The sequence below is a fragment of the Anabrus simplex genome, chromosome 2, assembly GCF_040414725.1.
Source record: "Anabrus simplex isolate iqAnaSimp1 chromosome 2, ASM4041472v1, whole genome shotgun sequence".
Classification (NCBI taxonomy): domain Eukaryota; kingdom Metazoa; phylum Arthropoda; class Insecta; order Orthoptera; family Tettigoniidae; genus Anabrus; species Anabrus simplex.
The window spans coordinates 1,137,592,164-1,137,620,037 of record NC_090266.1 but is presented as its reverse complement, the minus strand read 5'-3'; the positions used below and the strand labels follow the sequence as shown (position 1 = coordinate 1,137,620,037).

Sequence of the window (27,874 nt, the reverse complement as noted above, 5' to 3'; positions counted from 1 at the left end):
GCTTTAATAATAGTTTAGTTGAGTTGCAGCTGGGTAGCAATGCAATCCAAACTTTGACATTGGCCCGCAAGTCCGAAAGCGGAGGCCCTAAATTATTATTATTATTATTATTATTATTATTATTATTATTATTATTATTATTATTATTATTATTATTATTATCATCGTAGAATATTTATGACGAATTCGGAGTAAATCAAGATAGCTACTGTCTGTGCAGGATTTGAACCTACAATTTATCATTGGCACAGCTCACTTAACGCGCTCTGCTACGAAAGTGAACTCTCAGTTAGTTCGGATTGTCGGAAAGTATAATAAATACATGATTTCCCTAATGTCGTCTTTTGCTTTTCTTCTAGGTTTGATTTAACTTCCTCCTTGCAATATTGCTCTTGTTTGGTTTTGCACCTAGAACAAGTTTTGGGATTCTGTGCCCTTCTGTTTGAGTTACATGACCCAGTTACTTGAGTCTCCTACGTTTCTTTTTTTTTTTTTTTGCTATGGGCTTTACGTCGCACCGACACAGATAGGTCTTATGGCGACGATGGGATAGGAAAGGCCTACGAGTTGGAAGGAAGCGGCCGTGGCCTTAATTAAGGTACAGCCCCAGCATTTGCCTGGTGTGAAAATGGGAAACCACGGAAAACCATCTTCAGGGCTGCCGATAGTGGGATTCGAACCTACTATCTCCCGGATGCAAGCTCGCAGCCGCGCGCCTCTACGCGCACAGCCAACTCGCCCGGTTCCTACGTTTCTAATCAGTTATTAAATATATACTAATAAAATCATTCAAGAGACTGCCAGATAACTTTTTAATTTGCTTTTCCAATAATTCTGTATTAGTTATGTTTGGGCATTTGGATGAAACCAATCTTTGCATTTTTCACAACCTTTGAAGTTCTTAAAAGCTCTATTGTAAACTAATACTCTTTGTTCCAGAGCTTGGTCACCTCGACAGAGGAGCACACATGATCTACAGGCCTTTCGAGTCCAGTCTGCTGCAAACGTAGCAGAAGTAGCTAGTGAAGATAACAAGTAACTGAAAAAAGTGAGTACATTTATTTATCCCTTGTCTTATACATATTTTACTGTGCTATTCTATTTTTCACATCAGTTATTGAATATTACACGTAGACGTTTTAGGGGTTGCTATCGCAGCGACTTCGTAGTTGAAAGTTTGTATCATTTCTATAAGCGTTAAATTGTGAATGCAGCGTAAAAGTCTGTCTGTGGTTTATAAACTGTCATGTATCTGTAATTATATGTGGTTAGAATCGAGATCGTAAATGAGGTTGTATTCTACTCCTGGTCTGGAGTGTATGTGAGAGGATGCGGAGAAAGTAGCTCGCGGGATATCTGCACGAAGATAGTTTTCGATGATACCGGTATCTCATCTGCTGTACTTTCAGAGTCGTTTTATTGTATTCGTATCATCGGACACAGTTCTGAAGGTTAATGAATGGGAGATACGCGTTCTAATTAAACTCCATAATACGTTAAACTGATTTTTGTTATGTTGTGTTTGACATATTTAGGAAGAGTTGAAGTTGGAGTAATTAAGACAGATTAATTACTGAGTGATTTGGCTTCCTGGTATGGGTTATGTAGCTGTAAGTTGCATTCGGTAGACTGTGTGTTAGAACTCGCCGTCGGCGCCCTGTAGATGGTTTCCCATTTTCACACCAGATGAATGCTACGGTTGAACAATAATTGAGGACCCCTTCACTAACTTCCCAGTCGTCCGTTCTCATTTTACAGTCGCCAATATCTTGTATAATATGTGTTATTGTGACATTAAACCATACGCAAAAAATCACATGTATTCATTTCCAGTTTCCGACGTCATATTTGGAATTTTAAGGTAAATTATGAACTTCAGTGTGATATTCTTTTGGGAGTCTCCATGGCTCAGGCGGCAGCACGCTGGCCTCTCACAGCTGGATCCCTTGGTTCAAATCCCGGTCACTCCATGTGAGATTTTTGCTGAACAAAGCGGAGTCGGGGCAGGTTTTTCTCCGGGTACTCCGAATTTCCCTGTCATCGTTCTTTTCAGCAACTCTCTCCAATACCATTTCATCTGTCAGTCATTAATCATAGCCCCAGAAGAGTGCGACAAGCCTCGGCAGCCGGCACAATTCCTGTCCACTCCGCTAAGTGGGGGCTTCTTTCATTACATTCCTGATCCGTTTTAATGACTGGAAACAGGCTGTGGACTTTCATTTTCAATGTGATATTCGTTTGACTGCACATTAAAATTAATAGTACGTACTAACAGACTTGTCGCTTCATTGATTTTGATCCGTAGATCTCAGACGTACTACAGTGTTATCCCCTCTAATTGCAAATTTTAGGTATGGGGAAAAAACACACACACATAGGTATTGGGTTGTTTCGGGTTCTTTTTCCGCTTCTTATCGTCGCGGTGTTGTTGGTTAATGGGAAGTCTACCTTGATAACAGTGTGGCTGTGGTATTATTAACTGTTGGTAATGAGTGAATAGTAAATTTACTGGTACAGGGTAGGGAGGGAAGGGTCTAGTACCCGCATAACAGGAATCATTTCAACTTAAGCTGGGAAATGAAATGGAGGTGTACATATACGTACGTAAGGTACACTTGCCTGATGTGAAAATATGAAACCACGGAAAACTACATTCAGGGCTGCCAAAGGTGGGGATCAAATCGATCATATCTCGAATGCAAGTTTACATCTGCACAGCTCGAACCGCGAAGGCAATTCGTTTTGTGGATCCAAATAATTCATTTGCCTAGAGTGAAGACCAGGGGAAAATTAACGCCCTTGATTAGCCACCGAAAATCGTTGTGGTGCGGGATCGAGCCTTTTAGATTTTGGTTTCCAGAAAACCATGGAATATGCCTCTACACATTCAAGTAGGAATGGTGATGTATAGTGGGTAATGTAGCTCTCATTACGATGAATGAAATTAAAAGATTTCTATACAAGCTTTCTCTCCACTGCTGGAATTACATGCTGACGCTACGTTCTCCAGCTTAGTTAATACAAAAATACCTGAATAAACTGCTGTCCCTCCCCCTGTTTAATATATCCAGCATCAGATTCCTCTTGGAATGAGGTGGTAATACAATGGTTGTGCGATGTTGCAAATCAAGTTTAGTTATACAAGCATAATCAGCGATGGTTGGTCGATGTAAAAGAAATACAGATTCGCCTGCATGCTGCAGGCGGCAAGGTTTCGACTCTTCCTCGTTCAGTAAGGTGTCGGAATTTTGTCCCTCGGGAGTTCATTATCGTGCCAGTAAATCTACCGACACGGCGTATTTGAGCACTTTCAATACCGCCGGACTGAGCCGGGATCGAATCTGCCAACGTGAGCTCAGAAGACCAGCAGTAGGCGTCCAAGCTCTGTTCAAAATCTATTGATGCCCTTCAATTATATTGTTTTATGTTCGTCAAGAATAATGCTATAAGTTTTGTATGTTTGTCGTTTTATTTTCCTTTAGGGTGGTGTAAATAATGTTTATTATTTATTTATTTATTTATTTATTTATTTATTTATTTGAAAATGCACAGCCTGTTTCCTGTTTCCTGTTTCCGGGTCAGGAATGGAATGAATGAAACCCCCAGTCTAGCGGCGAGGATAGGAATTGTGGCGGCTGCCGAAGCCTGTCGCACTCCACTCGGGCAATGATTGATGAATGACAGATGAAACGAAATGCTATTGGAGAGTGTTGCTGGAATGAAATATGACAGGGAAAACCGGAGTACTCGGAGAAAATCCTGTCCCGCCTCCGCTTTGTCCAGCACAAATCTCACATGGAGTGATCGGGATTTGAACCACGGGACCCAGCGGTGAGAGGCCGGCGCGCTGCCACCTGAGTCACGGAGGCACTATTATTTTTATTTATGTATTTATTTATATATATATACTAAAATCAGCGTTTACAATTTAATTTTATCTGCTTGAAAATATTTAAGTTATGATAGTTCCTTTTAAATAATGTTATTGACTTTACGTCCCACTAACTACTTTTACGGTTTTCGGAGACGCCGAGGTGCCGGCATTTAGTCCCGTAGGAGTTATTTTACGTGCCTGTAAATCTACCGACATGAGGCTGACGTTTTTGAGCACCTTCACATACCACCGGTCGAACCTGCCAAGTTGGGGTCAGAAGGCCAGCGCCTCAACCATCTGAGTCACTCAGCCCGGCTGATAGTTCCTTTTTAGAAATGCACTGAAGAAAATGGAAATTGCAACACCCAGAAGGAGTGGTGCTACATTGCTGCAATTGAACATGCAGGACGAGTGTTTGGTTGTGATTCGATGATTACATTTTCAGGCCCCTTTCACTGCAAGTTTGGACAACAATCAATACAGGATGTGCCCACCACGAGCTGCAATACATTGATGAATTCGTCGAGGCATGGAGTCAATAAGGCCCTGGATCGCTTCCTGAGGAATTGTGGCCCATGCTTGCTGCACTGCACGGGTCAGTTGTTCCAGAGTTGTGGGTGGCTGAGGACGGTTGGCCAGTTGTCGACCCATCATGTCCCACGCATACTCAAGAGGACTGAGGTCCGGGGACCTGGCGGGGCATTCTATGGTTGTGATGTCGTTGAGAGCTTCTCTGGAGATGCGTGCAGTGTGAACTCGGGCATTGTCCTGCTGAAACATCACATTAGTAATGTTCGCCATCATAGGGACAGCCACTGGATTGAATACCCTATCAACGTACTGTCGAGCAGTCATAGTGCCCTCAACAAGCACTAATTGCGATTTCACGTTAAAGCCAATAGCTCCCCAGACCATAATGCTTGGTGTTGGCCCTGTGTGCCTCTCGACAATAAGATCTGGGCGGCTCCTCTCCGCGGTACGTCGGCGCACACGATTCCGGCGATCACTGAGGGCAAGACAGAAACGCGATTCATCACTAAAGACGACCCTATGCCATTCGTCGACCCACGTCGATCTTTCTCGACACCAGGCCAGCCTTGCACGTCGCTGTTGTGGGGTCAATGGAACACCTTCTGCAGGGACACGGGCTCGTAAGCCAGCTGCACGCAGGCGATTACCAACTGTTTGTTGTGTAACGTGGGGTGCCACAGCTGCTCGAATGTTCGCTGCTGTTGCATGGGGTTCCATCCGGGCCATCCGAATGATGCGGCGATCCTCTCTCACAGTTGTCTGTCGCGCTGGGCCTGTGCCAGGCCTACGAGTGTGGGTACCTTCATTTGACCACTGCTGCCATACACGTTGTACCGTAGATGCCTGTCGGCCAACACGTGCAGCGACAGTCCTTAGCGATAATCCAGCCTCACACAGCCCAAATATCCGATCCCTCTCAAACGGCGACAGTTGTTGATAGTGTGCTCTTCTCTTTCGTCGAGGCATGTTTGACGGGGAACACTTCACTGCACAGACTTCAAGTCAACTACGCTACACCAGAGTCCGTATACTGGAGTTGATTCCTCCGCGACCAATCACGTGGGGAGACCTGTAGCAACAATACAATTGGTCTGAAACTTTGATCGTATACATACCTATATGGCATCGTTCCACATGTTGAAAATCAACACAAACGACCAATGCCTTCATGGTGTTGCAATTTCCATTTTCTTAAGTGAATATAAATTTATATTTATTGTACCTGTGTTTACATTGTCCGGCCATCTCTGACGATTTCTGTACATGTACGGTGGTGTTAAGTGAAATCCTGCGATTTGCTGCTCACGGGAGAAGGCACACGGGCCACTACGGAGAGGGAAGAGCGCCATATTTGCCGTATGCCTCTTGTGGATCGTACTGCATCTTCAGCAGCCATTAGAGCTTCAGTTGGCACCAAAGTGACACTGCGAACTACGGTTACTTGAGGGACAGCTCCAAGGGAGGTATCCTGTAGCATTCATGCCACTACCTCCGAATTACTGCTATCTGCGACTTCAGTTGTGTCAAGTCAGAGATCATTGGAGGGTGGAGTGGAGATCTGTTGTATTCTCAGATGAGAGCGGTTTCTGTCTTGGTGCTAGTGATGGCCGTAGTTTGGTAAGGAGGAGGCCAAATGGGTGCTGGGAACAAAGCTGTCTGCGGCGTCGACACACTGGCTCTACACCAGGAGTTATGGTTTGGGGACCGATTTCCTTTGACAGCAGGAGCACTTTCGTCGTTATCCCAAGAACGTTGACAGCGGATTTGTACGTCAGAATTGGGAGTGACTGGTTGTGCTGCCATTCATTCGCAGTATTCAAGGGGGTGGTTTCTAACAGGATAATGCTCGTCCTCATACCGCTGCTGTCACTCAACGTGCATTTCAGAGTGTTGACCATTTACCTTGGGCTGCGACATCACTAGACCTTTCGCCCATTGAGCACGTATGGGACATTTTGGGGCGACAAATCCAGCGTTATCCAATACCAGTATTAACCGTTGTGGATATGACTGATCAAGTGAAACAGACGTGGAACTCGATCCCACAAAATGGCATACGGCACATTTACGACACAAAACATGCACGCTTGCATGCTTACATTTAGAATCATGACGACTACAGCGGTTAGTAATGTACCACCATGTCACATGTCTTCTCGCACGTACTAGAACCTGTCGCTTGGAAACTTTAATCAACCGGCAACCTTCAACAGATAGGCGTAGTACATGTGTTTACATTGTCCGGCCATTGCTGACGATGTCTGTACATGTACGGTGGTGGTAAGTGAAATCGTGCGATTTGCTGTTCATATCCAACATGCACCAAATTGTGGGGACTCAGAATGTTAAGGTGCTGTCCAGTGTCACGAATACTCGTGAACTCAGAAGACAGGCGAGTTCGAGTTTCATGGCTAGCCATCTTTCAAATAGATAATCATTTCATTTCTAGGAAAATAAGACGTGCCTTCCACAAGATCACATTCAATCCAGCCGATGTTAATACGAAATCACGCGTCAGAACAGACTATAAAATACCGCGGGCTGTGGGATTTCACTCACGATGCAAGTAAATAGGACTGTTGCAAGGTTGTTACAACCACTCAATCTGAAATAATCAGTCCAGAAATCAAACGAAACACCATGGCACTACAGCCCTGATCGGCCTTCGACTACCGAGCGACCGCTACTCTGCAGCATTACGAGGTAACGTGTGGTCAGCTAGACTATTTCTCTCGGCCATTGTTCTTGGCTTTCTGGTCCTTGGTCCGTTATCTCACCGTCGTATAGCTCCTCAATTGTTCCCACATGTGACCTCGAACCTGCCCTCGGATTGAGGTAAAAATCTCTGATCTGGCCCAGAATCAAACCCGGGGCATCCGGGTAAGAATCATGCATACTGTCCGTAGACCGCGGGGCCGGAACATAATCACTCCTCAACATGTATATTGTCTGGTTCCTTGGCTGAGTGGTAGAGATCTGACCTTTGGCCCGAAGGGGCCTGGATTCGATTGCCAGGCAGACAGTCGGATTTAAACCGCGGATGGTTCATTCCATTGGCTCGGGGACCGGGTGTTAATGCTGTCTTCACACTGAAAATACATCACACTCCTTTACTTTTATTTACTTCACTTAGTCTGTCCTTTTCTTGGTATTCTTGCTACATGACCAAACCTCCACTCTTCTTGGTGTAGAGATTTGGTATTCTTGCTACATGACCAAACCTCCACTCTTCTTGGTGTAGAGATTTGGTGCTCTTGCTACAAGACCAAACCTCCACTCTTCTTGGTGTAGAGATTTGGTATTCTTGCTCCTTGACCAAACCTCCTCAACCAATGCACGCAGTACTACCTCACATGGCAGATACGTGGTTCATGTTCAGAATATCTATGATTTCGTAGTCTCACAAGTGGCACTCTTGACCTCGAACGCTCTGAACCGCACGAAAATATTCTTAGAATATAATAATGGCGTATGGCCTCCGGAGAGGCCTGGTGCAGGTCTTTTTCTAGTAGACGACCTATTAGGCGACCTGCATGTCTGTGAAGATGAGGGCCCTACCTAGGATGATTTCCTATTTTGAATACGCCGCACACATCCAGCCCCCGAGCCATTGGAGTTAACCAATTAAGGTTAAAATCCCCGTCCCGGCCGGGAATTGAACCCGGGACCCTCTGAACGGAAGGCCAGTATGCTGACCATTCAGACAACGAGTCGGACCTTATAATATAGATCGTTCCTTACAAAACAGTGGTCTTAGACTTCTCCATGCAAAACTCAGCAGTTGCCTGCTAGTGCCATGAAGACGGTGGCATGTTGTATCTACACTGACAAGTATAGCTGCAGAACGAGTGCGTCTCCCGGAGTGTTCGTTTGCGGATCAAAGTGCAAACTGAAGTTGCATATACCAAGGTAAGGAAAACGGAAAAGAAGTTCATCTTATGTGGATCAAAGGTCACACTGGAATTATACACAATGAAACCGTAGACCAACTGGCAAAGCAGAGCATTACAGAAGGCCAGTTCCAAGCACTACGCCTACCATACACGGACTTCCAAAGCCACATCAAGGAACAGGCTTACAAAGAATGGTCAAATTACTGGGCAACAACTCAACGCATCAAAGGCAAGCATTACGCCGCTATCCAGAGACACATCCCACAGAAACCATGGTTCAGTCTACTATCTCTAACTCGCCGCCATATGACATCAATTATCAGAATGCGACTTGGACATGCATCTTACCCCAGTCATCTGTTCAGACTCAAAGTCATAGACTCCCCAAATTGTCCCTCTGACCCCAATCAAGAAGCAGACCTCAACCATACAATTTTAGGATACACTAGATACAAACCACAAGTGACCAATTTATATCAAACGCTTATACAACTGAAAGTTCCACTTCCCACTTCCGTTTCGTCGTTGTTCAGCAGCTATGACATCCGTATATATCAAGCAATAGCCAAATTTTTAAGTGAAGCCAATTTAACATTGTGATACGTTTGTTCTGTAGTCTGTAGTTAAACTGTTCTCATCCAACCAAAGTTCCTGTACCGTGACTTTCCATCACCAATTAGTCACAATGCCATTAACGGTCCCATGTTGTAAAGATGTTGTTCTTTGACTTTCCTGTTTTCTAAATGTACAGAGCTGGCAGCATGGTCTTACGGACCAAATGCCAAAATGTAAATAAATAAATAAAAATAAAAAAGTGCAAACTGTGTCATTGGCATCATGAGGAGAATTAATCCCATGAATGTTGTAAAAACATTGGAGACGAAAGTTGCGACGGTAATGTTATTGGTTTTTGTGTGTGCCTGAAAAGAGCTGCGCCTCCTCGGGATGAGGACACGAATTTAGCTTGGCTCCATGGCTAAATGGTTAACATCCAGAAGGTCCCGCGTTCGATTCCCAGCCGGGTCGGTGTTTTTAATCCTCATTGGTTAATTCAAATGGCTCGGGGTCTGGGTACGTGTGCCGTCTTCAGCATTAGAACTCATCGTAAGTAGAGCCCCATTCTCACAGACGCGCATGTCACATATACGGCGTCAACTCGAAAGACTTGCACAAGACCATTTCGGAGGCCACACACCATAAAAATAAAATCTTCAAATATGGGCACGAAGAGCGTCTACAATTGTTGGCCTGGACAATATCAAAGCTTCGATTACTTTCATCGACAATCGTGAGACTGAATGTGGTATTTCACCCAGACATATTACTACATTCGTCACATGTAAGTACATAGAAGATGATAGTAGTGTACGTCAGAAGGGACAAAGAGATTTTGGAGGAAGTGGAACAGATTTATAGCAGAGGGGAGTGTAGACACAAAAACATGTTTGGAACAGTGACCAGAGTCAGTTTCATTATTAAATGTCTTTAATGTCAACACTACCTCACAGAAGAGAGGGAACTAAGCTTGTGTGTTGCAGTCTGTACATAGCTCGAAACACAGCTTTACAATTGACGTGGCTATGTCAGTAAGTGGTATATTAGCTAACAAGCTGTATGTCTGTTTGCGGAAGACATAAGACACTTAAGGCGTAAATGATTCAAAGAAACTTGAAACAACTTGCCCATGAAACATTCATGTGGAGCCAAGCTAAAGTAGATAAATGACGATAGAGCATATGCAACGTTTTCAAACTTCAGTCTTACTGAACATGTCAGTGAAAAGAGCCTATTGCTGTGTGAGTCGTGGTCAGATCATACAGATCGACGCACCTTTTAGATTTACGTTTTCCAAACAAAGATGTTGTACCTACTTAGATATTGTCACCGAAAACACCGCTTGATTTGTACTTTTTTCAGCAATATAAGCTTCATATGAGAAGGAGAGTTGATTTTGTAAGACTACAATGTGAGAAACGACAAGTAAAGTTACATGATCGGCATTTCATCATTAGAAATCATTCTGTGATACACAATCAATTTTCTGCATCAAAATGCAAGCTTATGTTTCAATGTGATTGGCAAAAGGCAGTTTATGTCATTGACATACCCATATCATCTTTTGAAAATGTAATTAGTACGGCTTTTAATATTAAGTCTCCTTGAATGTAAAAGTGATGTAGAATATAAAATTGTGGCTTTGGTGCGATGTGTATATTGCTCTCCTCCACTTCGCTTTAACCACTTCATTGAAATCCGCATCTGCACTTTGAAGACTAAAAGCAGCATTATCAGGCCAGTGGAACAAACATGTTTTACGTATCGTAATTATTGTAAGCAGAGGGTTTTGTGACTTTGTTGTTGGAAAATGTAGCAATATGCTCACGGCATTGAGCTATGTTTTACCTCATATTATATTAATATGATGTTTCCTTGCGTTACCCAAGACCATTTCTTAGGACTTGAATGAATGATTATTCACATGTCTCTTGAGGTAGAAAGCATCGTTTTGCGTGGGGATAATTCAGATCGCTGCTATTGTGATCAACCATCTAGGCCTATATTCTAAGGATGTTTTCGTGCGGTTCAGAGCATTCGAGATCTGTGGTGTCCATTGTCAGTAATAACAGGGAAACCCCTCCTGGTAGTTCCAGTTCCATTCGAACCGACAAGATTCGTTGGGATAGGCAGAATTTATTTCTACTTTGTAGGGCCGTTTCAAACACTTTGTTGTGTGTATATGCAATAAAGCGTCAAGTGTAGGTGAACATGTTTATACTGCTCTCTAGAATAGGCCCTGCACCGCCCTGCTGTTGATAATGAAGGGAACAGAAATACCGAACAGTTATTTTTTTTTTAAATACAGAAATTGTTCTGTTGTACTGGGAAGGCAATAAGCAAATCCCTGTACCTGAACAGTTACGCCTTCATGGCGTTGCGCTTAGGTTATTACATCATTTTTATAATCTTGATTTGTTGATTTTTATTAGTAATAAAGTTAGATGTGGTCAGTTGCTCTACATGTAATGTTGAGGCGTCGTCGAAAACAGTAATCAGTTGAACGTAAAACTATTATTATTATTATTATTATTATTATTATTATTATTATTATTATTATTATTATTATTATTATTATTATTCGACTCCTCAGCTGAATGGTCAGCGTTGATACCTTTGGTTCAGAGGGTCGCGGGTTCGAATCTGCGCCGGGTCGGGGATTTTAATCCCGTTTGATTAATCGTTCTGACTCGGGGACTGGGTTTTGTTTGTCCCAACACACTCTTCTTTATATTCACATAACACACCACACTATCAGCCAGCACAGAAACACGCCTTAGTGATTACATCCCTCTACATAGGATTGGTGTCAGGAAAGGCATCCAGCCGTAAAACAGGAGCAGATCCACAGGTGTGGGGAAAAAGCGCTGGAAGGAGAATTATTATTATTATTATTATTATTATTACTGAACGGCGTCCTTGTGCAGTAATTCAGTTAGACTGGTTGTTTGCGTTAGGTTGTAAGGAACAGCGTGTTTATTACCGACATATATTCATTGTGAAATGTTTGCTTATACTGTCTGTTTCTTCCATTCTGATGATATGTTCCGGAGAATGTTCGGCTCGTTGAATGGTATCCTGTTTCTCCTTCCCGCCTCGGAGTTTTACGGACTACAATTAGTCTCAATCTCTCAGCACAAGGAGGCACTTGTTGATGTGTTTTTATCGTAACCCTCTTCACACTGTACATTCGTTAAAGGTGTTGACTAATTTAGTACAGCCTAGCCCTAGCTTGTACAACTGCTCTTTTGTGCTGCCGTACACCACTTAATTTATTGATACAGTAATCAGTTCATTCTCCCTTACTTGGCCTATATAAATACAGTACTAGGATGTGAAATGTCATTCTTCATATTCCCCTACAGAATCTGTCAGTACTGCATGGTTGCAGATGCTACAAGAAGCACTATTATCTGCCCCTTCTGACACTGGGGTTGGGTTTTTGTTTTGTTTTTTGTCCCAATACTCTCTTCTTCTTATTCACATAACACACTACACTACCAGCCACCACACAAACACGCATTAGTGATTACATCCCTCCACACAGGGTTGCGTCAGGAAGGACATCCAGCCGTAAAATAGGACCACATCCACACGTGCGACCCCACAGGTGTGGGTGAGGTGATTAAAGGTTAAGTTATGGATAAAGTCGATGAAGCTGTACGTATAAAGCGGCTTCGGTGGTGGGTCCTGTGAAGCGAATGGAGCAGGATAGATTAGCGAGAAAAATAATCGACTCGACCATGGAGGGTAAGAGCAGTGGGGAGATACCAATGCGATAATGGTTAGACTCAGTTTTTAGCGATTCAATGATAAGAGATGTGAAACGAAACGATGCCTCAGAGGTAGTTAAAACAGAGAATTGTGGCGGCTTTTAGTTAATTCGCAGAGGCTTGCAGAATAACCGCTAACTTATCCAGATGTATCATCTAGTGAAAAGAAGTGAAGAAAGATTCATGGTATGTATGTATGTATGTATGTATGTATGTATGTATGTATGTATGTGTGTGTGTGTGTGTGTGTGTGTGTGTGTGTATATCTATGTATGTATAAAATGCGTTCATGATACGATATATACCGTTCAAATTTTTTTTGTAACGTCTGGTTTGTGAACGTTAATTTGGTAGATGGGGTTCCAATGGTCGTACAGCATATTTGAGATCTTAGCTACACAGTTTATGTCAAATCGAAGTTATACTCCATCTGTAGGCGTAGCCATGCATTAAACTGTTAGGTGACCCTTAAAAACAATGTGAATAGTGGTGCGTCCGTGTGTCGTTGTGAGGTACACAGACTACTGCGGTCATTTGAGCACGTTGTATGTAAACCTGCACATCCCATGAGACATGTTAACGAGGTTCAATTCGCAAGGGCCGTCACTTTGGTCCAGGAAGGATGGACTTTTCATCGTGTTACTGTGGATCTCAGTGTCCTTCCGTCAGTTATTCAACGCTTGTGGAATCGCTACAGTGAGACAGGCCAGTTCACAAGGAGAGTTGGACAAGGTCGTGAATGCATGACAACCCCACATGATGACCGATATCTGACCTTCTTTGCGTTGCGGCGTCGTTCAGCAACTGCCAGAGAACAGCAACAAGACCTCGGGAGGGTCACTGGAGTCACGGTGTCTGACCAGACAGTAAGGAACAGATTAAGAGAAGTGTCCTTACGACGCAGACGTCCTGTTCGACTGCCCCGTTTAACGCAGCAACATCGCGCGGCTCGCCTTCTGTTTGCCCGTACCTACGTCAACTGGCAACGTAGCCAATAGAGACCTGTGTTGTTCAGAAACGAGTGCAGATTTCCCCTGAAACAGCGTGATGGACGGCAACGTGTAGGAGACTCCGTGGTGGGCAGTACATGCCAAATGTTGTCCAGGAAGGCGACCGATTTGGACAAGGTTCTGATATGGTGTGGGGTGGCTTGAGTGTTGATGGCCGTACGGATCTTGTCGTCAGTGGTAATATAAGCGCCACGGGGTCCATCGAGCAGATACTGTTACAGCATGTGTTGGTTGCTGCATACGGTGTTGGCCCTGAATTCCTACTCGTGCACGACAATGCCAGGGCTTATGTAGCGCGCATCACCAGAGCTGTCTTGCGAGAACTGGACATTGAAGAGATGGAACGACCAGCAATGAGTCCAGACCTTAATCCCATCGATCATGTGTGGGATAGGCTTGACAGAAGTGTTCGTGTGCGTCCTGTTCCACCACAGACTCTCCGAGACCTCGAACAGGCTCTCGTTGAAGAATGGGACCTGATACCGCAATGTGACCTCCGTCGACTTATACGGAGTAAGCCAAGCTGTGATAAATTCTCGTGGAGGACATACACTATACTGAAGCTTTCTCGCTGTGATAAAAATCCACCCTGGAGCACTGTTATTACTTTGTTTACGCCCCTGTTTGGACATTTCCGTTTGTGTTCTGAAAATGAACGCGAATCCATCTATGTTCTTTTGTATACTTCAACGGTAAAGAATAAATATTTAGTTGGTAATATACCTGGGTATGAGGTGTGGTTTTATGGAGCATGTCATGCGTGTGGTTTTATGGAGCATGTCATGCGTTCAAAAACATGTTCCCCTAATTTTTTGAACTGTGAATTAGGGATGATACGAATGACCACGAACGAAACTGTATTAACAGTTAAACCAAACAGAACATAAATATATTAGAACTCGTCTTCCAAAATTATAGAATAATACAAACAGTATTCAGTTTGGTTAAAATCGGAATCCCCTTGACGTAGAGAGAGAGAGAGAGAGGGGGGGGGATATTGGGACTAGAGCTAAGAAGAAGCAACTGTGACGTTAAGGAAGGGACTATCCCAGTATTCACCAGAAATTGAAATCATGGAAGATCATACCAAGGATGATTGATGGTGCGATTCCAACCCAACCCAAACCCAACCTACCCGTCAGTCGTTAAGCTGCCCTTGGACAAGTTTTTTCTATTGCTTTTACGTTGCACCGACCCGAACAGATCCCATGGCGACGGTGAAATAGGACACGACTAGGACTGGAAGGGAAGCTACCATAATTAATGTTCAGCCCCAGCATTTACCTGGGGAGGAACTGGGAAATTACGGATAACCTTTTCTAGGGCTGCCGACTGTGGTCTTCAAAAGCAAGCTCACATTTACTTGAAACGAACCGCTCAGCCAGCTCGCCTGGTCCTTGCCAGTTGGTATAGTTATACCAGCATAGTGACGTCACTATCCAGCCCCACCCCTTCCCATCTCTACTATCGCAGGTGCGTAGTTAATAACAGTAGGTGTAGCTTAGACGGGAATAATATTGTACATTTAGGTTAATAAATTGTGTGCACTGAACATAACAGTAGTGTCAGAACACTTTCATATCAATGCTAACGATCATCCTGGAGAAAACTAGGCCGTACGGTCAGTTGGTCGAAGAAAGTGAGTTCGTTGGTGTTGCTTTGCATGAGGGACTTGAGATGTATCTTGTGTGTGTGAGTTAAGTTTGTATGTTAAGCGTGTGTTAGCAGTAGGGAGTGGGATTTAGAAGGAAGTGATCGTGGTCGACATGTTTGATACATTCCCAGCATTCGCCAGGAGCTGAAGTAGGAAACCATGAAAGACTATTTCTAGCATGGCCGAGAGTGAGATTTTAATTCGCTTCGCTACTCATATTGTCTTATCTGACTCCGAAAACCGTAAAGGTATTTAGTGGGGCGTAAAAAACAAATAACTTTGTTGTATTATCTGACGTTTAGTACACCTCCGTTCTCCCCCCTCAGAGCAGCCTTAATTTCGTGACAAGCCTGGAATCGAAACCGGGCCTACCGGACGAGAAGTTACCATTTATTTCGTAGACCAGGAATGGCGAACCTATGACTCGCGTACCACAGGTGACACGCGAACACGACTTACTAACATATTTAAATGTTTTTAACATGTAATAAATATGTCGAAGATCTAGCAATATAGCATATTTTAACATTACGCTTTAATAAAAGATTATGTCGCAATGAATTCTATTTCCCTATATTTTACAAATTTAAGTAGGTTAAATGTAATTTTCAGTGATGTTTGCAAAATAAAATCATGAAATATTCAGTCGAATGGATTTATATGTAATGCAACCTAATACCTAAATGAAGTCAGGTGAGGGGGTTTAATGATGATTTTAAGGAAAATAACCCTAGTCAGTCAATCAATCACTACTGATCTGCCCAGATGGCAGATTCCCAATCTGTTGTTTTCCTAGCCTTTCCTTAAATGATTGCAAAGAAACTGGAAATGTATTGAACATCTCCCGTGGTAAGTTTTTCCAGTCCCTAACTCCCCTTCCTATAAACGAATATCTGCCCCAATTTTTCCTCTTGAATTCCAGCTTTATCTTCATATTGTGATCTTTCCTACTGTTTAAGACACCACTCAAACTTATTTGTATACTGATGTCATTCCACAGCATCTGTCCACTGACAGCTCGGAAAATGCCACTTAGTCGAGCAGCTTGTCCCCTTTCTCCCAACCCAGTCTTCCCAGTCCAAACTTTGCAACATTTTTGTAACGCTACTCTTTTGTCGGAAATCACCCAGAACAAATCGAGCTGCTTTTCTTTTTGTTTTTCAGTTCTTCAATCAAGTAATCCTGGTGAGGGTCCCGTACACTGATACCATACTCTAGTTGGGGTCTTACCAGAGACTTATATACCCTCTCCTTTACATCCTTTCTGCAACCTCTGAATACCCTCATAACCATGTGCAGAGATGTGTACTCTTTATTTGCAATCATATTTATGATTTCCCCAATAAAGGTCTTTCCTTACATTAATACCTAGGTATTTACAATGATCTCCAAAAAGAACTTTCACCCCATCAACGCAGTAATTAAAACTGAGAGGACTTTTCCTATTTGTGAAACTTACAACCTGAATTTTAATCCCGTTTATCATCATACCATTGCCTACTGTCCATCTCACAACATTGTCGTTTGCCATCTCTGTTCTAGACTATGAGAGTGGGCCAAACGTGAATGCATGTTAACTGCAAGTGTTACTTATTTTATGGTTTTTTTCTTACATATGGTATAAAGCCTTGCTAGGAATTTCAAGAATATTGTTCAGTTTGATGGCCTCACGACCTAGCAAAATAGACATGATGTTCTCTTTGTTTATGCCGTATGAAAGTAGACACATGGCATAACCCCCCCCCCCCCAAAGTATTATGTCTACTGTGATTATAATGTTTATGTATTTGAATGTATTTGAGAGTTTCTCAAAATATGCCCGGCTCCTTGACTGTATTGTCAGCGCACTGACTTTCGGTTCTGAGAGTCCCGCATTCGGTTCCCGGCCTGGTCGGCAATTTTAACTTTGCCTGGTTAATTCCTGAAGTCGAAGGCTGGGTGTTTGTGTTCGTATTAAAATGCATCTTCATTTACATATAACATATCGCACTACCAACCACCCCAGAAACACTCGATAGTTAATACATTCCTCCACATACCGTTGACGTCAGGAAAGGCATCCGACCGTCAAAATGGGCTAAATCCTTACAAAGTGCCGACCCCAGATAATTGGAGAAAATGTCAGGAACAGGAAGAATTTCTCAAAATATGTTATATGTCATGTTCGTAAACTAACTGCAAATGTTGCAGATTTTAGGCCCACTTAACTCTTGGGAACGATATACAGTCATAGGAAAAAGTATTCGTACACTTAATACTGAAACAAAAAATACTTTATTTAGTACACTTATTGCCATGTACGTTGTATAACATAAATAGGTTAGCTTTCTGTACACTATGTTAAGACATATACACCATAAAACATACAGTTGATGGACGTCCCTGGCATTAATACATAAATAAATGAAAATACCTTGATTTCATACTCATAAAAAGTATTCGTACAGTCCGGTTTTACTTTCATTCCTCACTGATTTTAGTGCATATTTAGTATTTGTTGGCAATCCTTTTGATTTTACAACGGCCTCAAGCCGCCTAGGCATTGAATGAACTAGCTTAGGGGTGAAGGTGGGGTCAATCTTATCCCATTCTTCCAAGAGAGCCATTTTCAATGCTGGCTTTGATGAAATATTTCTTGTGCCCAGTCTCTCTTTACGATAAGCCCGTACATCTTCAATCGGATTCAGATTCGGGGATTTGGGGGGGGGGGGGGTGTTATCATATATGTGGGTGTGTTTTATAAAATCCACAGTCGTGTATCCAGGGCCGTATGGTTCGGATCATTATACTGCATGATTACATAATCACCCAGAAGTCCCATTTTTTCGGCACTAGATACTAGACGTTTCTTCAAAACTTCAATACAATATTTACGGTCCACCTTTCCATCTATGAATTCTAAGGAATCTACTTCAGCTGAGCTCATGCACCACCAAACCATTAAACAACCTCCACCATGCTTCACTGAAGGAAGCAGATTTTTTCTTCCAGTTCTGTGTTCTTTTTACTCCTCCCCTTTTTGCAATGTTCTTGAAAAATAGTGAATTATTCTTTCATCCGTAAATATAACTGGATACCATAATGCTAGAGAAGCATGTTCGTAGTCTGTAGCATATTGTAGTCTTTTCTTCCTGTTTGCTGGGGTAATTAAAGGTTTTCGCCTGGCATTTCTACAATGATAGTCATTCGTATAAAAACCTTTTGAATTATGGAAGCACAGATATGAAGTTTTAAATCATTTCCTAGTTCAGACCTCAGTTTTGCAGCACTGATTCTAGGATTTCTCTTAAGTTTCCTGAAGTTTAGTCTTTCAGTTCGTTCGTCTAGTGTGCATGGACGTCCACATCTACGTGTATTTTTGAAAGATTTTCTCTCACCATACCTGTCAATAATTCCCTGAATTGTAGATCTTGGTCTCTTCACAAATTTAGATATTTCCGAGAGAGATTTACAGAAATTATGAGCCCGAATTATAATCATTCTCCCTTCTTCTGTTGTTTCTTGCATTTTGCGGCCCATCTTACTGATAGACTGTATCACTTGTTGTTTACAACGATTGAAGCACAACTGACTTGGTAAAAGACGTGACCTTTACTGCTTACCTGCGTTGCAAGTAATGTCATCAAGGTTTTTGATCTGAAGATTTTCCACCTGTACGAATACTTTTTATGCATCTCTATTTCGAAATTATTGGATGATATGCTTGTTAAAACAAATATTTCCAAAGTACTATTGTTATTTCCGGTACATATTCATAGTCATGTTTCGTGAAATACCGAAATATAGGAAAGTGGTGAAATTTCTAGCGGCCTATAGACAGTGCGTCAATTACAAACGACAATATTGCTTAACGTTTAAGGTGTACGTATACTTTTTCCCATGACTGTATATTTTATGATATTGAACCACACAGTTAGGAGGAGCTCCTTGACACTTGCCACAATGTCAAGGTAGCATGCGCAATATTATATTAAATTGTTTGAGAGTTTAGCTTGGAAAATAGGAACAGAACAACGGATATTGGAACCTCATGTCTTCTAAATGTCGATTTCGTGCTTTATTCACTTGTTCCGCTGTTCCTGTCCACATCTCGCGAGGCAAGCAGTATGGCAAACACAACGCTCTGTCTTTTCGGTGAGCGCACTTGGGGAGATAACTAATTCATTAGACATCTCCCTATTTACAGCGCTACAGTTCCACTGTTACATAAACTGTAGTAGATAACTCAGTCCACAACCTTATGTTATCTCCATGTGGCTTCTAAAGTCATCACGAACTTCTCCTCTAATGCTTGAGTGATGTTAATGCGTTCTTGTGATCTATACGACCGAAGATTTGCTTCCAGTTCCGGTTTATGCTGAGTAAAAGCCAGTCTACACATAAGTCATTATGTCACGGCCGTGATCCTATTACGTTTCTACCGTGTCGTATCGTGTAAATTTCCATTTCACTGGCTGGGCATCAGCCGTCGGGATGACTCGTAACATCTTTGTAGCGATATTAGTCAATATTTCGTATTAAGCCGTCCCATATGTACAACCTTGGTGCAAGTACTTCTTCAGGAGTTGCAGGAGAAAAAGAACTCCACGCGCAGAAAGTGCATTTCAACCGAGGAAAGACTTCACTATTACACTGAAGTGAAATATTGTTATTGTTTACTTTCTTCTTTTATATAATAAACACAGTAAATATGCATTCTTGGCGGTCTTCGCAAGTATCAATTAGATTTAGCTGCAGTATGTCTCCTGCTTTGGTTCCTCGAATCATTGTCTGCACGTGTAAAGTTATGTCCCGTTTCAAAAGCTGACAATCAACGGAGACTACTTGGCTTTTCCAAATTATTTACCATAGACAACATAGGTCACGGCGCGTGTTCATCCAAAACGCCTACTAATTATATTTGTGTAGTTGATTTGAAAGTGTGATGAAAGCAATTTATAGATCCATTGGTGTTGATGTTGTAATGTGTGGAAACTGTAGTGGTGGCGTATTTACTATTTCTGCAGTGAGGATGGTGTTAGAGCACAATCAAAGTTTAGAACTGCATGCAAGCAGAAATGGCAAAGTACCGGCTTTTTTTCTTTATGGAAGATGGGACATTTTCCCTGCAAGAAATATATATAAAGTGCCGAGGTTATACCCATGAAACACAGTTGCTGGAAACATAACACCTTACGCGGGTCAGGCGAATTGTGAGGGATGGGTTTGGCATATTCATTCAGTCCTCGGTAAACATCAAGACCGTGCGACCGTCTTGCGGTATACAAATTTTATGTTAAATGATCCTTTGCAAGACCACTGGCTTAGCGATACCGTTCTACTGAAAATTCCATCCGGACCTGTACAACATGTATATGTGCACCATCTGTCATGTTTCTGCCACCCAGCGTATTTCAAGTATACACAGACAAGTCACGTATCGTGACAGGAATAAGTGATTTTATCAGAGGAAAACTCCACTTATATAATTTGACAAAAATAACAAAATTCAAGAACTAAACGTTCCATACTGACCAATCGTACTCTGTTACTCATCGGTAGTCAACAGTAAATACCACTAGAACAAGGTTCAACTTTTCCCTTTCTTATCGGTGTATGCATAATAGCATAAGTGAATCAAACTTCAATATAATGACGAATATGAATTGAACTAGATAATATGTTTCACACACGTTTTATACCAGCGGACTGTCGCACGAAGAAACGTAATTATTTTCTTAAACGTGGTATGTTGAAATATTGTACTCTGTATGTTATTGTTACTTGTTTCTATTGTTCTGAAGTTTTCTTTGGCTTATCGTTTGAAACAATGTAACCATTTATAAAGGCATCGATTCCTTTTGAGCCACTGCTAGTAAAAGCTGTTGTAATAATTGTTGAAAATATTTTATTTAAAGTAAAATTATTACTCATTTCATAAAGTGAACTTGATGTTTTTCATTTGAGCATGTGTGTTTCAGGAATATTTGGCCTGTGCATGTCGGTATCTTGCAGTGAATGTTGCGTAGGCACTTCGGAAATCGAGGATCACAAACAGATGTATGTATACTTGAAAGAAAGTGAAAACGCTGCTGCCGACAGACAGCTCAATTTCATGCCATCTTCCGTTTTGTCACTCTTTAACATTTCAATTTCTTTTGCGTTCACAATAGAGAGAATTGTGTTGATTGATTTGTATCTGACAATGCGTTATTAGGCCTGTTGCATAAAAATAAGTGTTTGCTTATACATGCTGTAATTGAAGTACTCGTTTATCATTCGTTGAATAAGAACCAGGTTTTACTTATTGAGGTGAGTAAACACTTCAAGTCATGAGTATTACCTTAAAGCAGGGCCTCTCAAACGCCCAAAATCTCACGCGTGCAAATCGAGACGCAAGAGCTCCGTGTACTGTGCATCGGTCCCGCTCCGTTCAGCTCGGACCAACGCTTCGTCTCTAGGCTACTCGGCTGAGCTCGGCTCTACTCGGCTCAAGTCAGCTCGGATTTAGAGCGCTACGGAGCAAGTGTGGTAGAGGGAGACAGGGGGAGCGAGCGAGACTGGCGTGAGGAAAGAAAGAGTAAGCGCTATTGCTCCAAATCGAGGAATGGGGGGGGGGGGGGGTCTGCACTCTGGTCAACCAAGGGAAGTCGTCTTTTGCACAGTGCATGCACCAAGCGCATACACCCTGAGAGGCCCTGCCTTAAAGCGTAAGTAGTGCCTTAAATTTTTTCCAGTACTTTTCTTATTTCGGTTGAATAAAGATCATTATTGTCTTAAATCAAGAAATAAGCTCTTAAATATTTTCAAGGTAGATGAAGGGAATACGTGTTTGTGCTTATCTCACTTTGGACATTGCAGGACTCGTGAATTTACGCAGCAAGAAGTATTACAAGGACAGAAATAACATTAGCCCTAGCTGATCCAAACGTTTGTTTGATTATCTGACAGATAATTTATTGACAGAAGTTGATGAAACAAGAGGAGCAGCACTTAGTTCACGGCAAAAAATGGAGATATTTCTTCGTTTTCTGAGTGATCCTGGATTCCAGACAGGTGTTAGAGAAGATTGTGAACTTCACTATACAACAGTCTGAAGGACTATAAATAGCGTCGATGATAGCGTAATGTAGAAGGCACACCAATGGATAAAGTTTCCGTCTGACTTACGAAGCATGGATGATTCTAGATTGAAGTGGTCAAATAGTTTTCATATACCTACAGTCATCGGTGGGTTCGACTGCATTCACATACAAATTTAAGAACATGTCGATGTTTGGAGATGAATGTGTAAACCGGAAAGGATTTCCTAGCATAAATATGCAAGATGCTTGTAACGCAAATGAACTGATGACAAGTGTAGATGCCCAGTGGCCTGGAAGTGTACATGATTCCAGGCTCTGGAAACAGATCCGATGAGCTCAGTGCTCTTCAGTATAATGAAAGCAGACATTGGCCAGACTATAAACACAAGAAATGTTAAACTGCTTATGTGTGCAGACGACATGGTGATCATCTCCAAGAACCAAGGTGATCTGCAGACAGCCATGGGGAATATCAGACCGTGGGCACTAGAAAGCACTATGACAATAAACAGTGCCAAAACAAAGACAGTGAAGTTTAAAAGGGGAGGAAAGATATCCAAAAGGGACCGCCTCATGTGCTGAGGAGAAACCCTAGAATTCGTACCCAGATTCAAGTACCTGGGGGTCACGATGCAAACAACCGGAACCGCCTTCTCCTTACACATAGAAGTGAGAGCAACAGCCGCAGTGAAAGCAACATATGACATCCCTGAACTTCAAAAACTTTCCCTGCCAACCACTGTAGCGCTGTTCAAGCTAAAAGTTATGCCGACCGCCACGTATGGCATCAAACTAATATGGCCCTACCTGACGGTGTACAACCTTAGGAAACTAGAGAACGTTAAAGCAAGATTCCTAAAAATATCTAAGTTCACAAGGAATAGTAATGCGTACATAATAGCATAGCATTCTTACTTTATCGAATATTTAAGAAGTTGCTTTGGGCTACCAGAAACGTTAGCATACAAAACCGTTATCGAGGAGAGACATAATAAAGCCTGGGAGATACCGAGAGAAATAACGGACACAGAAGCGATGAAAACAGAAACCTGGAAGGGACCAAACTTCGAGCTCCGCCATCTCTACACAAGATTCGCCGCCCACTGTTTCCACGGAAAAATATGCCAGAATGAAGCATATCACGAACCCAAGGAGGACTGCGTCTGCAAGCTGTACAACCAACCATGCCCCAAGTACCATTTGGCGAAATATGGAAACAGAAGTCAATCTTTAAACACGCTGAAAAGAAGACTAATGAAAACCAAACCCAATCTAATGTACACATTGTGTTTATTACAGTTATTATATATGAGACCATTGCAAGATTTCAGGGTAATTACTGCTTACTTGGAGACAGCGGATATGGGATCGCTCCATGGGTACTAACTCCTTTTAAAAATCCTCGTGGGCGAAAGGAAGAATTAATCGACAAAGTGCACTCGAAGGAGAGAGTCATGACTGAAGGAGTATTTGGACAACTCAAGCAAAGGTTTCCCATTTTGGGTGGCAAAGTGCGGACACATTTAGAAACATTTCTGAAAATTATTGTATGCTGTGCGGCTTTACACAACATCATAAAATGTTTACCAGACGGCTTGGAGTTTACAGAAGAAAGCTTAGAAGTCAGGTGCGAAGAATATCCAGGTGGAATCGAAACTAGTGACCTACAGCACAGAGGAATCAGGAAGCGTAACGCCATAATGGAAGTACTTGATACTCACCGCACTTAAAATACGAACTGCCGTAATGCCATAAATGTAGGTTATGTAATGTAACTTAATATAGTTTATGTATTAGTGCAATGCAATACGGATATTGGATGTTGTGTACTTCACAGAACATGAAAACAAAATATGTTGTACTGAGAGTATGTAATAAAATAAGTACCACACAGGTGAAGAAAGTGGAAAAAAATACATGGAGAAAAACTGTCTTATTTGCTAAAGGAAATTTATATTAAATTACTAAACGAAGGATCACAAAAAGTACATCAGTTGAAACTAAGTCATTAAGAGTGTCCGGCTCCATAGCTAAGTGGTTAGCGTGCTGGCCTTTGGTCAAAGGGGACCTGGGTTCGATTCCCGGCAGGCTCGGGAATTTCAACCATAATTGGTTAATTTCGCTGGCAAAGGGACTGGGTGTATATGTCGTCTTCATCATCATTATTTCAGCCTTATCACGACACGCATGTCACCTACGGGCGTCATATCGAAAGACCTGCATCTGGCGAACGGAAGTTGTCCACGGACACTCCCGGCACTAAAAGCCATACGCCATTTCATTTTTCATTTCATTAAGAGTAAATTAGTATGACCGAAAGACACAGTTGTTAACATAAATGCTACAGATTGATTAATTCTTTTAGGTCTGTAAGTATGCTAGTCGCGTCTCACTATTTGTTGCTGATAGATCTTAATGTTGCGATTGAGCACTAACTTCTTGTATCACGAGTTATTCTCTTTTTCATCTGTAATCTAGCAAGGTCTAGTTGTTCTAGTAGAACAAGTCACTGTAGTTCTTGAGTTGATAATTTTCGGTTTCTACAGTTTCCAACTGCCAACGGCCGTAGTCGTGTTGAAACACCGGATCCCGTGAGATCTCAGAAGTTAAGCAACATTGGGCGTGGCCAGGAGTTGGATGGGTTGCCATGGGCTGTAGGTGGGGGTAAGGGAATGGAGGAGCGGAAAGGAACTGGCCACCCTACCGCACGTAAACTCCGGCTCAGGAACACGTCTGCGGAGGTTCGGACCTGCCTTCGGGCAGAATAACCCTTACCTTACCGTTTCCAACTTGAATTTCTTCCTTAATGGATGCTTGTTTTTCTGTTCAGTGTCTGCAGTTGCAGTTGGAGAAAGTTGTGAGACTGTCCCTATTTCCGAATTTCCTGGGTTACTCTTCTCTTTTTTGGTCTAGAAACAACAGCACAAGCACCTGAAATTCTCTTGAAAACTGGATTGTGTTCAAAATCCAGAAGTTCTAAAAGTTTTTTTTTTCCACATCTGTTTTCATATTATTGAGAATTTTTTCACCTTTTCGGTACGAATACTTTTCCCTGTGTTCTCACAAACTTCTCTGCAATGTCTTTCCAGGCTTTTTATTTAGCCTGCACAATACCTTGCGACATTGATTTGTTTAAAAGAACGGTGCGTTCTTTAAGCAGCTTGGTAAAAATCAACCTTTGTCATCCACTGTCTACAGGTAATTCTTCTTCAGTCGAAGACTTGCTTGCAGCTACTGGTATACAGTTGGGAGAAGATCAATTTGGCTTCAGAAGAAATGTAGGAACACGTGAAGCAATCTTAACTTTACGTCTGATCTTAGAGAATCGAATTAAGAAAGACAAGCCCACGTACATGGCATTCGTAGATCTAGAAAAGGCAAACGATAATGTTAATTGGACTAAGCTATTCAAGATTCTGAAGGTGATTGGGATCGGATACCGTGAACGAAGAATTATCTACAATCTGTATAAGAATCAGTCTGCAGTGATAAGAATCGAGGGCTTTGAAAAAGAAGCAGCAATCCAGAAAGAAGTGAGGCAAGGCTGCAGTTTGTCCCCCTTCCTTTTCAGTGTTTACATAAACAGGCAGTAAAAGAAATCAAAGAATAATTTGGAAAGGGAATCACAATCCAAGGAGAGGAAATCAAAACCTTGAGATTTGCCCATGATATTGTTATTTTATCTGAGACTGCAGAAGATCTCGAAGCTGCTGAATGGTATGGACGAAATCTTGGGTAAGGAGTACAAGATGAATAGCACAGGACAGGGTGACATGGTGAGCTGCATCAAACCAGTCTATGGACTGATGACTCAAACAACAACAACAACAACAACAACAACAGCAGCACCAACATACAGTTTACTGTGAGGCATAACCTATCGAAATAAGGTGACTCCAACAGGCGTCATTTCCGGTATGTTTAGTATTGATTCTTTCAGAACTTTTCTAGTATTTTCTTTGAAGTAAAAGGTAGATTTTATTCAACTGACTTCAAGTAATAGCTCATTCTTAAAAAGTATTTACTAATCACTTGAGGGAATCACTTATCGGGCGTAACTTATCTTTTTATGCAACAGACCCATTGTGTCAGCTGTATTTTCAATACAGTTCATTAATTTTTTCTTCTACTCTGGAACTCGTGGTAGTTCGATAGGTTTAACGTCTTAAGGCAACAAACATTGTTAAAGCGTTTGCCGATTTAACAGTAATGTAGATATATTAGAAAAATCGAAGTAACTAGGTGGGTATAGGGAGATTTAGTCATGGCAGCTGAGTGGGCTGCACCATCATCCTTTATAGATTCAGCAGTTTACGTTCTTTTTAGTTTTGAAAAGAAAGTGAACACTTCCAGCTTCCGTTTCTTAATTTCCTTTGCAGCTTCGCGCAATTTTACCTCGAAAATTGCCAAATATTTTAACATTCTTCACATAGATGTAGGCCAGTCCGCCTCTATGGTGTAGTGGTTAGCATGATTAGCTGCCACCCCCGGAGGCCCGGGTTCGATTTCCGGCTCAACCACGAAATTTCAAATAGTGGTACGAGGCCTGGAGCGGGGTCCACTCAGCCTCAGGAGGTCAGCTGAGTAGCGGTGGGTTTGATTTGCACCTCAGCCATCCTCGAAGTGGTTTTCCGTGATTTCCCACTTCTCCCCCAGGCATATGCCGGGATGGTGCCCAACTTAAGGCCACGCCCGCTTCCTTCCCTCTTCTTTGCCTATCCCTTCCAATCTACCCATCCCTCCACAGAGACCCTGTTCAGCACAGCAGATGAGGCCACCTGAGCGAGGTACTGGTCATCCTTCCCAGTTGTATCCCCCGACCCAATGTCTCGCGCTCCAGGACACATCCTTTGAGGCGGTAGATGTGGGATCCCTCGCTGAGTCCGAGGGGAAAAGCCGACCCTGGAGGGTAAACTGGTTAAGAAAGAAAGAAAAAAAGACATGTAGGCCAATAACAACACAGTTCATTACAACATGCAACATACTTTAAATTACGTTGACGATAACAGCAGAATTAACTTAAAAAGACTAGAGCATTAAATAACAGGAAGATACTTCGTGCGTACAGTTTCTCGTCAATCTATCCAGAATACTCTCTTTGACACGAATATCGAACTGATCTTTGTAGAATAAGACATATAGTTTCAGATGCTGCAGGGCTCAGTGGCTCAGACGGTTGAGGCCCTGGCCTTCTGACCCCAACTTGGCAGGTTCGGTCCTGGCTCAGTCCGGCGGTATTTGAAGGTGCTCAGATACGTCAGCCTCGTGTCGGTAGATCTACATGCACGTAAATAAATCCTATGGGACTAAATTTCGGCAACTCGGCGTCTCCGAAAACCGTAAAAGTAGTTAGTGGGACGTAAAGCCATTATTATTATTATTATTATTATTATTATTATTATTATTATTATTATTATTATTATTATTATTTATTACGTTTCTGATGCTTCGGAATTCATGTAAATAAAACGTAGCACACTACCGGCCACCACAGAAACACGCCATAGTTAATACATCCCT

General features: G+C 42.2%; 1 protein-coding gene across 2 annotated transcripts in view; it reads left to right on the top strand.

The window, feature by feature from the left end:
* The window catches only part of Eph (Eph receptor tyrosine kinase), a 1,044,814-nt gene that overhangs the window by 182,746 nt on the left and 834,194 nt on the right, over window positions 1–27,874 (top strand). For both annotated transcript variants that reach the window (XM_067142090.2, XM_067142089.2), the window contains exon 2: window positions 940–1,048. The gene's annotated coding sequence lies outside the window, so the exon portion shown is untranslated. The remainder of the gene's footprint in view (window positions 1–939; window positions 1,049–27,874) is intronic.